The following is a 15,785-nucleotide window of genomic DNA, read 5'->3' as shown; positions in this document are numbered from 1 at the left end:
AAACGTTTTAAGTTACGTATCCCCGTAGTTATAAATCACTGTTTTCAAATTGTTTTGGGGGAAAAGTAACTTCGAAAGGTACCTATTTCGAATGAAATGATTTGCGAACTGAATTTTATATGTGTGCTGGTTAAATAAATGATTTTGAAAATGAGATAGGTACAAGTATTTTGAAAAATGGATAAAAAGGTCAGATATGGGATACGTTGGGGCCAGAGTAGGCCTATTGAGGTGGCGTAAGAGGCTAATTCGGTTGCGCGCAATATATAACTGATTAGTCCAGTAGGTTAGAGACCTAACTAGTCTTTGAGTTCCGGAACAGGTAAATGGGATGGCAGTTAGAGCCGTCTGGTGTTGATAGCCTGATCAGCTGTCTTCACATATTCGCTACGTATCTGATTTAGATTTGTGATTCTCGTAAGGGCATGAGTAGTTGATACATCGGTTTCATAAATGACATTAGCATGCTAAAATTGGACTCTAGTATTTACACATCACACTACTATGTTGTTTTGATAAAGCATGCTAGTTAGTGATATACAGTTATCTCTGATTTTCATTATATAATGTTGATATCATGATTATAGCTCTGTTCCTATTACTGTTACATTACTGTTTTATTCCGTTATTCATATTTTGGTACTGCTGAGCAATTATGCTCACCCTTGCAATCTGTGATGTATATTCCGCAGATGGCTAGAAGACCAGTCAGACAGACCCATGTTCCTGCCCCTACTGGACCCGGCTCCTCTGAGGTAGTTTGTATCAGGCCATGAGGTCTGATGAGTTGCTGAATAAAGTTAGTGTGTGTTAGATGTTGAATAAAGGGCTTGTAATGATGACAACCTGAATTATACTTGAATCTGGACCAGATCTTGGTTTGGGGTCAAGTTAGTATATTTTAATAATAATCTTGTTAATTATATTTTGGTTATTGTGTTTGGTGACGTCAACTCCTGACCCCGGGGTTGAGGCCGTCACAATACATGCTAGTGAGAAGAACATTTTCAAGAACCGAAGGTTCAAGATAGTGCAAAGAGATTTTATCATCTGTAATAGCATTCCAGGAAGGACTTGAATGTATATCCGTATAGAATGATGATATAATGGAAGTTACTATAAAATACTGGAAAACTGGTGAATATAAGTATCTGATGTATGACAAAAATTGGCAATGCCCGCATGTGAACTAAGGAAAAAGAAGTGTTGATTATGTAGGAAAGAAGATATATAGATGGCACATACCTCAATAATCTAAAGCGTATCTTCAATTAGGGAAGGCTAAATGTGAGATAAGGAATAGTGAGAGTTAATTAGAAATAAAAGTATGCGATTAGTGATGATTTAAGTAAGGCTAAGAAAATAGCTACCGATGAATTTTGATGATTCTGTTAGTAAGAATTTAAATGTTTACAAATAAAAAGCCTTCATTCCAGTGTAAACTGTAGAGATGGCTTATTTAGTGATGAACAGATTAGTACTATGAGGAAGAAAATATCACTTATGTTTAGAAGAGACAATAAATCATGAGAATGGAGAACTAATTAAGAAAAAAAGTGGAATCAAAAGGATGATAAAGAATTTTTATAAAACGGTCCAGGATATAAGTAAGTTGTGAACGTCAGATGTGCCCGAACTAATGTAAGAACGAAGTGAAATGCCGATAATTGGAAATAGGAATTTCATTATGAGAATACGATTAAATAGGAAAGGTTAAGTGAAGATATTGGTAGGCATGGCCTAAGAACAAAAAAAATGGAAGGACATGTAAGTAAATATTATATCTACTGAAGAACCAAAATCAGCATCAAAGGGTGAGCATGATATTGTAATGATTTTAAAATGAAGACAGAGAAAAGTTAATAAAGAAAAAGTTATGCAGAGGCAAATTAAAGAGAAATGTCATGAAAACGTGCAAGCAAAAGGAGTTCAAAAGTAATCATTACAAATTACAAGGCTTGTTCCTAGGCAGGAGGCGCGTCCTGAGGCTTGTCTTGGTTGTCTGCAGGAGGAGGTTGAGTCTGAAGTGAGGTAGGAGCAGGGGACGCGTCCTCTTCCTCCAAGCCCAGGAAAATTCTCTTGCTTTTGATTGAATCTGCAGCCCTGACTCTGAAATCATTGACCCATATCTGGGTGTCTGCATCGAACTTTGAAAAAGTATACTCATGGTCATTTGCAATATACCCAGAGTACCACTCTTCAAACCCAGCTGCGAAGCCATTCTGATAAACTAGTTTTTCTCCTCTCTCCACCCATGCAGTCTATCATCGTTTAGAGTGACAAGCTCCAGCTGCATGGTAGAATTCAGGGTGATAACACTCTCTACTGTTTTCTCTATAGAGGAAACACTACCTTCCAACACGGCTTTCTCCCCCTCAAGATGCGTCTTCTCCTCTTCCAGACGTTTGATCTCAGCATCCTTTTCTTGGACAAGCAGATTAATGTACTTTTCCAGAGATTTTATCTTGTCCTCAGCTTGGCTCTTTGCAGTGTCGGTGGAAGCAAGACGCGCCCTGAGCCTTGCAGACATATTAGCACTTTGCCTTGCGTGCAAGTGAAGCATAGCTGCAGCCCTCACCATAGCCTCCTCTGTCTGTTTCTCTGTCCTGAAAGTCCAACCTCTAACTTCGTCTTCAGTGAAGTCGCCGGCTGAGGACACGCCCAGATATTGAAGCACAAAGGATTGATCATCTGGCACTACTTTCTGACGCTTTGAGGGCGCGTCCTCCTCCTTCTCAGGGATGTCGAGCACAGTAGTGTCAATTATTTTTGGTGGAGGAGAAGGAGTTACAGCAGGAGTGGGTTCTTTAACCATTGAATCAGGCTTTGCAGGGGCCTGTTTCCTGGCCCCTAGCTTTTTGGAAGCTCCAATAGCAAATCCTTTTGGGAGAGAAGCCATATATGTGACATGAACATTAAAAAACATTAGTTCTATAAGGTAGACGCGTCCTGATGGTAGGACGCGCCTAGAATATAATTTAAAGACTTTTAATACAAATGTCAAATAAAATGTATGTGACAACATGTAATTGCATGAAGATATGAGGAATGCATGAATGTGTCCAATAAGGAAAGGATGACGCGTCCTAAATATATTACGCGCCCTACCTAAGGACATACTGGCTATAACATGAGTTATGGGAGAAGTGTAGGTCACGGGAAAATAGTGCGAGTCCCAAATGACTGGAACAAGACGCGTCCTGGGATTAAGACGCGCCAAAAACAGAGATATGTGTGCAGGAAACACCCATAAAATGTATTAAATTTTGGGTAAATAAGGAAAGATAAATATTAGCATGACGCGTCAAAGAATCATGACGCGTCCTACGGAATTAGGTATATTGATATTTTTAGAACGAGGAGCTAATTTTGTAGCTTTGGACGCATCCAAAAGGATGACGCGTCCTCTATCATATACACTTACCTTGTTTTAAGTCGAATTGCTTACTAATGTCAATCTGGACCACTTCTGTGGCACTAAGGCCCCTGGCTTTTTTTGAGGCTGTGAGAACAGGTTTGCCATTATGAAATTCACGAAACTTACAGATAGAGCCAACCCGGGCAGATAACGCGCCCACCAATTTGAGGTTGTCTTTTGTGATCATGTCCTTGAGGTTGAAGTGCTTCTCTGTATACAGAAGAACTTTATCTGCTCTCTTTTTTCTTTTCCCTGTTAATTAATTTTGAACTCTTTTGTCTAGAGATAAAAAATAATAATAAGGACTTGTTAAAGAATTTTTTTTTTGGAAAAGCAGGACGCGTCCATAGTAAGAGACGCGTCGAGCATATGAGGACATGTTTTGGGAATCACTTACTTGGTTCTAGGTTGAAACGAACTCGGGATCTCTTGACGTCATAGACATAGAAGAAAGGTTCCTTCCAATCCCTCTTATGGCTGATCTTGCCTTCATTGAATCCCTTCTTATTCAGCCACTTGTTGACTACAAAGAAATGATAGCCAGGGATTGTTTTTCTTATGCTGTAAAAGAAGCTGAATTCCTTCATGGAGGGTGCCCCCAGTCCAAGATTGTGGTACATCATGTACAAAGCCCAAGCTAGTTTGTACGAGTTTGGAGACAATTAAACTGGGGCAACGTCATACCACTTCAAGATGTTTTTGATGTATGGGTGCAAGGGCGCGCCCACGCCTAGAAAAATCAATTTTGGTGTGAGCACCATAATATTTTATGTGCCACTGGATCTCTAAGTTCGTTGCGGTGGAGTCGAGGGCTACACAGGCTAGCTTGCCTTCTTTCTTCCTCCTGGAATTTTTCTTTGCCTCAGTTAAAACATCAAGCTTGGTCCAGTCACAATACACATCGACATCCGAGGGTTCCCAGTGTTCAAGGGGAGGGTCGGATTTTTGAGGAGACACAGGATACTTTTCAAGATCAGGACTTCTTTTTTCAAACTCACTTACGCTGAGAGGAGATGCGTCATGAGAAGGAGCCGCGCCCTGAGAAGGGGACGCGTCCTCGTCTGAAACAGTCATGCGTTGGGGCTGTTGGCTTGTGGTGGATATAATCTCGTCATCCGTCCAATCTTCGATGGCGGCCCTAGCATGTATAATTGGAGTTCTTTTGCGTTTGAGTCCTTTCTTTTTCATTCTTGAGCTTATGGGGACGTGATCCATGGAATCGGAACTGGAGTCAGACATTATAGAAGTCTTTGAGTTGAGATATTCAAAGACGCGTCTTTCTTCCTTAAGGAAGGAACTCGTCCTATGAGATTCAGGGAAGTCGAGTTTGAAAGAGATCAAGTGTGGGGAATAAATCCCAAGGCGTTTGTTGAGTACTCTGAACGGATGGAAAGATGACGAAGAAGACGCGTCCTCCAGCTGCAAAAGTAGGAAGAAAAATTTGAGGACGCGTCAACATAAAAAGAAAAAAGAAGAAGGAAGATACTGGAAACATGCGAGGACGTGTCCTAAGAATCTACCGCATGGGATGCACTGCGATGACGCGTCCTAGTAAAGTATTATCCCTATGTGACCTCTAGTTAAAACTACTTAAACATACGTCTTAAATGAAGGAATATAAGACACGCCCTGACGGGTAGACGCGTCCTACGTGGTTACAGTGCGGTGGAATTTTAACCGACTGTTAGCAATTTGGGGAAAATGTAACAAAACCCTAAGAACATATAATTCAAGAATCAAAATAGCAAAATATGGAGATTTTTTATATATACACACATATATATATACGACGAAAATGAAGAACAGTGCATGAAAACACGAAGCATACGAACGGTTTCTTGCTCATTAAAATCGATTTACTTAACCAAATTAGGAAGTAAAAGAAGATATGCGTACCTTGTGAGTTGACAGTTGGATTGAGCTAAAGTAATCAGGAAATGGCCGGCTGAATCGTCGGAGTTTTGAACTTGAAGTTTAGAGGCGACGACGATGGTGGTTTTCTGAGAGGGGGAAGGATAAAAATGACGGTGGGAGTTCCCTCTTTGGGTATTTATAGAGGAAGGGACAGCTGACGTGGAGGACAGCTGTATGCCGCAAGTACAGGGTGAAGGTAAGGCGCGTCCTGAGCAATTGACGCGTCCTGTGAGCCAAATTTGGTTGCTTGGATTTAAGGATAAAAATTCCAATTTTGTTTTCAACTACAAATGGAATTTGGGGGGTAGTTGTTATACCCAAAATTTGGCATTGAATTGACTGGGGTCAAATGCGGATTACGTGCGGTCAAACCCGGTATTGCATTATAGAAGGTTAGGACGCGTCCAGGCACCAAGGATGCGCCTACATTTGAGGAGATGTTTTATGGTCTAGTGATGGCGAAGCTTGGGAGTGCATGATTGGGAAAGGACGCGCCCCAGCAATTTGGACGCGTTAACGGTGGTGAAAGTACTTGGCAAATGTGGTCTTTTGGCAATGGAAGTTAAAGGACGCGCCTGTCTTCATTAGAATGCATCTTGTTGCTGTGGCATGTTGTAAGAAACAGTTGATGAAGAAACAATACTGATTTTATGAAAGTGAGGACGCGCCTAGAGTCTTAGGTTGCGTCCTGTGTTTGGTAAATACACTTTTAATGGTGACTTCAGGGCAAAGCTTGCATGGACAGGAGCAATGAAGATTATTTTTTACTAACGTATTTATTGCAGGTACTCTTTGAAGAATTCCCTCCTTGAGACGGTCAATGAGGGGGATGTCCGTGAAAAACTTGAAGGCCTCCAGGGGTATGCCTGATGATTGAAGGCCTCCTCCTGTATTCAACGGGTGTCCTCGTTGGGGATGCGGGGTTAACATTGGTGTGTGCTTTGGGAACTCTGTTCTTGTATTCAACGGGTGTCCTCGTTGGAGAACTTTGGAGTCATCCTGCATTTTGCACCCAAGAGCTTGAGATCACCTGTCCTGTTATCTGGTGGGTTATCCTCATTCGGGGGACAAGGATGCGTCCAGCACTTGAGGTGAACCGTGGTTGTACCTGCGTCCGTAAATCAAGGGAAATAGATGTAATAGAGTGTTATCCTTATGCAGGGAGATGCACTATCCGTGAAGTCCTGCGATTACGGACGAGCCTTGGGCCTTTGCGGTTGGGCCTCATAGTTGGACATTCCTAAAGCTAGCGGAAGACGGACTTTGGATGGGCTTCTACCGGGCCTAGGGAATAAGAAGTCTAAGCCCATTAGATTTCTTGTTCCACAAGAACTACGTCAAACTTGATCCCTATATAAAGGGTACGTAGGCACATTGAGAGGGTAAGAAGTTGAGAGCTGATAAGAGAGCCACCACTTACTCTGATCAATCTCAGCCTAAAACAACCACAAACCACCACACACCGCTTGATTTTTTGGCAAAGAACCACCGTCATAGATCTTAATTCCGACGAGAAACCTCAATCTTTGCTGTTACCAGATTCCTCCGTCAACAGAACTGAGTTCCAATGCTCGTCAGGAATGGCGGTGACATGCCACTCCTGTTGCCATTCATTACAACTCAACTCGATGTGAAAGGTTTTATAGTTCAGGAACATGTTGAAATGGACCATTTTTGTTGGTATGAATAAAAAGAGAGTGAGTTTGTGAGAAAATGAAAGATATTTTGGCTGGAATGAATGGTTGGTTTAAATAGCCAATAGAATACCAAAGGATGCGAGGACTGGTTAAACATTACAAGTAAACATAATGATCCCTCTACTCCCTAGACTGAAGTGTAATAATAACAGTCAGTAAAAGATCTAAAGCCAGAGTTAATGGGCACGGGATATGATAATTATTACTATGCGCATGTAGGTTTTCAAGACATACACGCTAACCACTAACCCATAATGATTATGATTGTTTTATCTCACATTAACCAATATTCTGTAAAAATATTGTCATTCAGGTAATGACCAAAAATAAACTAAGTAAAATAAATACTGCCACGTAAGCATCAAAACTTGATTATTATCAGGATTTAAAAGTCATCAGAATATGGCTACTTAACTCGAAAAGTGAATGTGTATTCCTGTAATTCTTCACACAAATACTGATATGGTTTTATCAGAACTTAATCATCAGAACTTCCATCAGAACTTGTCCTCGGATTTTATGCAATCTGACACATAGACTGTTCATCTAAAATAACATTGATCACCACAGTAATTTTCATCATTCATATGGAGTGTAAGTGTGTGCATTAAGCTAAATATCAGACAAAGAGTAAAGTCTGATTCACTTCAATACATCTTAGAAATAAGGCATAACTAAGAACTTTACTCAAAATCTGTCATTATTCTGAAGCCTACTATTGAATGAGTTCATGCATGAGTCCACCTCAACTGTTTTATACTCATTTTATGCATCTTTTGAAATTCTATTTTACAGTGGCTTCTCAGTGTAAGTCAGTCATGACTGCTTATCAGAATTTATGCTGTTATCAGAGTATTTTTCCAGTAACCATAGAGTGTGAAAAGTCACCAAGAAAATTTTATTTTTCTTTTCTAATGCATATTACTTAATACCAGCAATGCACTTGGGTCTTCCTTTCCACATTTTTACTCTAGATCTCAAAGGAGTACCTGATTTTTATTTCTTTTCTTTTCTTTTTCTTTTGATAAGTGAGGCTTATCAGCACTTAGTACATCCACCAGATTTACTAACATCAGAACTTAACAGATAAGAAGCACTATTCTAGTTTTTGACTTAGTAATAAGATACACAAAGTAAACTTAACGAAGCTCAATATCAGAATTTGCTTGTGTTAAAAAGATTTCCACATAAACAATTACTTCAAACATGGGATCTTTAGTATTTTAAAGATTACTAGGTCAGCATCTAGCACAGTTATCCTCATTGGATTGAATAGTCATAGAAACATTCATATCACTATCAGAGTTTAGAAATTCACATCAGACAACAATCAGCACTTAAGTAATTCTCAATTTAAGCACAGAATACACAAAGATAGTAATATCTGTAAATACTGATCATAAAGTCTGATGTATCAGAACATAAACTAAGCAGATTTAGAGAAAGAACCTGAAACCATTCCAAGTTTATTTACCAATCTTGTCAAAGTAGCTTCACACAGTGGTTTTGTGAAGATATCTGCTAGTTGTTGATCTGTGGGAACAAAATGCAATTCCACTGTACCTTCATCCACATGTTCCCTTATGAAGTGGTACCTAATGCTGATGTGCTTTGTCATTGAGTGTTGAACTGGATTACCTGTCATAGCAATAGCACTTTGATTATCACAGTAAATAGGGATTTTAGAAAATTCTAATCCATAATCCTGTAACTGATTCTTCATCCAAAGAATCTGTGCACAACAGCTTCCTGCCGCAATGTATTCTGCTTTTACAGTTGATGTGGAAATTGACTTATGTTTCTTTTTAAACCAAGAAACCAATCTACCTCCAAGAAATTGGCAGCTTCCACTTGTGCTTTTCCTTTCAATTTTGCATCTTGTAAAATCTCTGTAATCAGTAATATATACTGATTTACCAGTATCTTTATCCAACTTAGTTGCAGTGGCCATAGGAGTGGATGAACTTGAACAATCCTGCATTCCAAATTTCTTCAACAAATTTCTGGTGTACTTAGATTGACAAATAAAATTTCCTTCTTTATTCTACTTGACTTGAAGGCCCATAAAATAGTTAAGTTCTCCCATCATACTCATTTGATATCTTGACTGCATCAACTTGGCAAAATTCTTATAAAGTCTGTCATTTGTAGAACCAAAAATGATATCATCAACATATACTTCCTCTTCCAATTCTCCATTAAGAAAAGCACTTTTCACATCCATTTGAAAGACTTTAAACTTCTTGTGAGCATCATAAGCCAAAAATATTCTTATGGCTTCTAATCTAGCAACTGATGCAAATGTTTTATCATAATCAATTCCCTCATGTTGAGAGTATCCTTTTGCAGCCAGCCTTACTTTGTTCATTGTAATTATGCCATCACTGTCAGTTTTGTTTCTGAACACCCACTTTGTGCCAATAACTGATCTGTTCCTTGGTCTTGGCACTAGGGTCCACACTTTATTTCTTTCAAATTCATTTAACTCTTCCTGTATTGCTTGCACCCAATCAGCATCTTGAAGAGCTTCTTCCACTTTCTTTGGTTCAGTCTGAGAAAGAAATGAATGATAAAGACATTTATTTGATGCAGCTGTTCTAGTTCTGACACCTGCATCAGGATTTCCAATAATTAAGTCAGGTGTATGTGCTTTAGTCCACTTCCTTGCAGATGGAAGGTTTTCTCTAGAACTGGATGCTCCCCCATGATCCATGCTGTCTCCATCAACATTTTCTGATGCTCCCCCTGAAATTATGCTCTCTGAGTTGGATCCTTCATTATTTGAGTTTCCAGAAATATTAGAACATGAGTTTCCAGAATTATCAGAACTTGGCCCATCAAAACTTGAAGAGCCTATTGTAGGTTCTGATGCTTCTTGAGATGTGGTTGGATCTTCTGTATGCTCCCCCTGTACAGGTGCATTTTCCTTAGGCGTAGTCACCACAGTTTCAATAACATCAGAGTTTAATCCATCAGAGTTTGCAGTATTAGGATTTACAGAATCAAAATTTAAAACTTCATTTTCGAATCTCAGCTGATCATGATCATTGAAATCTTCAAGTCCAGTAATCTTTTTATCATCAAAAGAGACATTGATAGATTCCATGACAACCCTTGTTCTTAACTCTGAAGGCTTTTGTAGAAAGTGGATATCCAACAAAAATTCCTTCATCGACTTTTAGATCAAATTTGGATAGCTGTTCGGGATGAGTCTTAAGAATAAAACACTTGCATCCAAATACATGAAAATACTTCAGATTTGGATTCTTTTTCTTCACCATCTCATATGGTGTTTTTCCATGCTTGTTGATAAGTGTTGAATTCTGAGTAAAACAAGCAGTCTGCACAGCTTCAGCCTAAAAGTAGGTTGGCAACTTTGCTTCATCAAGCATGGTTCGTGCAGCTTCAATAAGAGTTCTATTCTTTCTTTCAACAACTCCATTTTGCTGTGGAGTTCCAGGAGCAAAAAATTCATGCTTTATTCCATGGTCTTTGCAGAACTCTTCCATGATCAAATTCTTGAACTCAGTTCCTTTATCACTTCTAATGATCTTCACAGAATCTTTGACCAATTTATCCAGTTGCTTGACATGATCAATCAAGATAGATGCAGTTTCACTTTTTGTGTGCAAGAAATACACCCATGTGTATCTGGTGAACTCATCCACTATGACCATAGCATATTTCTTCATTGCAATAGACATGACATTCACTGGACCAAATAGATCAACATGTAGTAGGTGATAAGGATCAAGAATTGATGATTCAGTCTTGCTCTTGAATGAAGATTTTCTTTGTTTTGCCTTCTGACATGAATCACAAAGGCCATCAGGAGCAAATACTGATTTTGGCAGTCCTCTCACAAGATATTTCTTGACTAGTTCATTTATATTGTTAAAATTTAAATGAGAGAGTTTCTTGTGCCAATCCCAGCTTTCTTCAATTGATGCTCTACTCAACAGACAGATTGCAGAACCATCAGTACTTGTTGAAAGCTTGGCTTCATAAATGTTACCATGCCTGTATCCTTTCAGAACAACTTTGCCTGTAGATTTGCTTATAACTTCACAGTATTCTTCAAAGAAATCCACATGATAACCTCTGTCACAGATTTGACTCACACTCTGCAGATTTTATTTAAGTCCTGAGACCAGATCTACTTTTTCAATGATGACATTCCCAAGATTGATTATGCCATATCCCAGAGTTTTTCCAGTGTTGCCATCTCCATAAGAAACACCTGGGCCAGCTTTCTCCACAAAGTCTGATAGCAGGGCTTTATTTCCAGTCATATGTTCTGAACATCTACTTTCCAGAAATAGGATGTTCTTCATGTTTCCCTTTAAGTCAGCAGTATCAGAACTGCTATCAATATTTACCATTAAGGCATAGTTTTCCTCATCCTCAGAATCTGAAGCATCTGACCAACTTTTCTTCTTTGTGACAAGAGCCTTGCCTTTGTCACTTTTCCCTTTTCTGCAATCTGAAGATATGTGGCCTTTCTCACCACAGTTGTAGCATTTAACATTTGAGTAATCTCCTCTGTCAGACTTTCCTCCTTTGCCGTCAGATTTTCTGAAACCTTTCTTTTCAGAACTTGCATCTTTCCTGGAAAACTTCTTTCCTCTCCTGAATTTCCTGTATGCAATCTTTGTGATCCCTTTCACCATAAGAGCACACCGCTTCATCATCTCCTCATCATGGTCCATCTCAGGTATACTTTCAGTTTCTGAGTCATCATCACTATTAGAACTTGATGACTCAGTATCAGACTTTGTGATGAGAGCCTTTTCCTTGACTTTTCTTGAGGCAGCTACTTTGGGACTTTCCTCCTCAGCCACAAAGGCAACTGTTCTTGACTTTCTTCCATTCCTCTTGCTTCTTTATTCCATCTCAAGTTCATGAGTCTTGAGCATCCCATAAATTTCATCAAGAGTTATTTCCTCAAGAGCATAGTTGTCTCTTATTATTGTGGCCTTCAAATCCCATCTTTCTGGAAGAGCTAACATGAACTTAAGATTTGAATCTTCAATATCATACTCTTTGTCAACTAGTGACAAATCATTCAAGAGTTTGACAAATCTGTCATATAAATCAGTTAATGACTCATCAGGCTTTGAGTCAAAGTGCTCATACTCTTGAGTGAGTATCGTCTTCCTGTTCTTCTTGATTGAATCAGTTCCCTGACACCTTGTTTCCAAAGCATCCCATATCTCTTTTGTATTCTTGCAATTAATTACCCTATTTGACATGACATTATCAATGGCACTATGCAACAAGTGTCTTACCTTTGCATCCTTTGCAATCGATGAGATATCTTCAGCAGTGTAATTACTTTTCTCCTTTGGTACAGACTTTGCTGGCTGACCTGCAACTTCCACAGAGAGTTTGGTTGGCATATGTGGTCCTTCATAGATCCTGTTAAGATATTCTGGATCTGTAGCTTCCAGAAAATAGCCATCTTCACTTTCCATATGGAATACTCAGAAGGTTTCAACATGGGAACTCTTATAGTCTCATATCGACTATAAGTTATGGTTTTTGGAGGTTCTTTAGTTTTGGTCGGCTTGGTTGGAGTTTCTTCTTCAGACATGATTGTTTTTGGATCTTAAACTATTTGTGTGTTAACAAATAGCTCTGATACCACTTGTTAGGTCACACACACTGTAGAAGGGGGTTGAATACAGTGTTTAGCACAATCAAATCGATTATATGAACCTAAGTAACAGAAAACAGATTTTATTCAATACAATAAACTCTGTTACAATATGGAACTGTCCTCTCTCTGTGTTGAACAAATTATCACGAGAGCTGCTAGAGTTACAAAGAATAATAACTTCGATAATTGTAACACTTATAGTGTAAACTCTATGCCTGTGTTTATATACTACACAGTTTCAAGATAATCTTCTAATTGATATGGAATATAATTCTACTTCCTAAAATATATCAACTAGTTATCTTTTCTTCCAAGTATTCTATTCTTTATAGAATTCCTTCTTCTTGCACAATTCTTTCTATCTTAGTCTCGATCTTCTTTCCTTTCAATCAGCCGCCTGCTTTATCTGAAAGTCATCTTAAGTCCTGATATTATCTCCTGATAAATATCTTCTGATCATTTAATTTATGATAACTTAAGTTCTGATATCTTAAGTTCTGTCTTCAGTATAAGTGCTGATTTCCAGTTAAGTATTGATTTGTCCTGTTAGGTAAGATCTGAAAACTAAACACAAATTATATTACACATGAAATTATCAAATATATCTAACAGTTAAGGTATCTCTTTTCAAATCATTTTTTTTTCAAACTACTTCCTTTTAATTGAGACAAGCAGTGTTATGATGTGACGCTTTATTGAAATAACGAAGGGTCTGGTGGGACGCCACTAAATCATGTGCTGTGTGTCATATAGTACGAAAGACTAGCCATCTTGAGTACAAATATGGATGTCTCATTCATATCTAAATCCTCACTCATTCTTCCTTCTTCAATTATGATTATTGACTTATGGATTCTTCCAATTATTTTGCTGCATTGTTGTTCTTTACACAGTTTTTCAATCAAAATCATATACACAAACTCTCTTCTTGTGTAAAGTCTATTCTTTGAAGATTTTAAAAGGAGTAAAATAGTCCCGTGTAGAAGCTGGAATTACATGTCGAATATAGATATAATTGTAAGTCGATAAATGGTGGACATCTGCGGGTAAGGGAGAATTGATATACAGATAGCGTGGTTGTTACAAAGACCTCAAATCGGACGGTTGTTTTTGTTACGAGGATTTCATCAGTACGGTAGATTGTATAAACGCGATGCACCTCAAGTGAGAAGATTCTAACGTGAAATGAATAGTTAGCGAACCGTAGTAAGTAAATTAATTATAAAATAAGAAAGTAAAGTTGTGTACATCAGAAAAAGCAAACGAATGTCAGGATGACAACCGAAAATTAAGGAAATCTTATTAAAATAACCCGGGCCAGTGGGTGATATGTGGAAAGATGAAGCATACCTTAATCACGTGACAAATGCTTGTCATGAAGAAATTTTAAATTGTGAATGAATTTCGAGTATGTTCTTTGAGAAATTGTTAGGATTCTCTAACTTAAGTAAATGAGTTATGGTGAATTGGATACTCATAGCTACGCCGACGATGAAGGTTTTGGTATAAAAACATAAGTGGAGATGAAGGAATGGTGATTCAACTGTGAAATCTTTTAAGAAGTAATGTTCTAAAACTAATTGAGTTTTCACACGATTGTGATAATGATAGTTGAGACCATGTGTGCTTATTAAAAGATAAACAAATTAATTAATGAAAATGAGTGTATATCGTCAAAGATAGAAGATTTACGTGATTAGTTGAAGGATGCGGCATAATTCTTAAGAGTAACTATACACAAGTAGTAATGATAAGAAATAAGATTATAAGATGTCCTTGAGACAGATTTATGAACAAGCACAAGTAATATGAACCATTAATTAGAAAGCTTGGATATAAAGGTAAGTTAAAAGAATCACGAAATAAATTTTTTGAGAAACAACAAGATAATTCTAAGTTCATTAGTAATATTCTGTGATATTCTGAAAGAATTGAGGAAATATGGTTATATTAATAATTATTATTTATGCCCTTAGTTCAATTAAAAGATGTATGCCATGTTAAGTTAGTAGCATATGTGGTTATCATCATGATATATTCTGAATTATGGTGAATTGATGAGTTTGATGAATGGAAGTGGATTGATATGTTTGTGGATGGCTTGGTTGATTGATGGGGTCGGCTTGGGTCCGACTGGTAGCCGATGATATAGGGGAAGTGCTGCCCAAATTTTCAGAAAATACCCTACTTTTAATGATATAAAGTATACTTTCATATGTTATTGAGATTCCTGTTGATACTCTAAATGATTGCGATTTCGGTTCTTAAAAAAAGAGTTGTGATAACCAAACGAACTTTATATAATTGGTCTTTGATTTCATTTAGCTAGTCATCACTTGGTTGAATTGATCAATTAAAAGAGTTAATTGATTAACTTTACCAACTAATGGTTAGTTAAATGGAAATCGATTCCAATTAGATTAAGTCCAATTCTGACATGATATTCAGATCTGAAATCAAAGCAATTAGGAATTCAGAGGAAGTAAAGGCCTTAGTAGAAATTGGAAGTTTAGTAGAATTAGCGTGATGTTACTGCAAGCCTGTGCGAGTTTTTATCTAAATAAATATGCCCTTTATAATAAACAAGAAGAACCTAGAGTTATTGGTACATGCTAGTGAGAAGAATATTTTCAAGAACTGAAGGTTCAAGATAGTGCAAAGAGATTTTATCATCTGTAATAGCGTTCCAGGAAGGACTTGAATGTATATCCATATAGAATGACGATATAATGGAAGTTACTATAAAATACTGGAAAACTCGTGAATACAAGTATCTGATGTATGACAAAAATTGGCAATGCCCGCATGTAAACTAAGGAAAAAGAAGTGTTGATTATGTAGAAAAGAAGATATATAGATGAAACAGACCTCAATAATCTGAAGCGTATCTTCAATTAGGGAAGGCTAAATGTGAGATAAGGAATAGTGAGAGTTAATTAGAAATAAGATTAGTGATGATTTAAGTAAGGCTAAGAAAATAGCTACCGATGAATTTTGATGATTCTGTTAGTAAAAATTTAAATGTTTACAAATAAAAAGCCTTCATTCCAGTGTAAACTGCAGAGATGGCTTATTTAGTGATGAACAAATTAGTACT

This window comes from Apium graveolens, chromosome 5, assembly GCF_009905375.1.
Source record: "Apium graveolens cultivar Ventura chromosome 5, ASM990537v1, whole genome shotgun sequence".
NCBI lineage: Eukaryota > Viridiplantae > Streptophyta > Magnoliopsida > Apiales > Apiaceae > Apium > Apium graveolens.
This window is presented reverse-complemented; position numbering follows the sequence as displayed.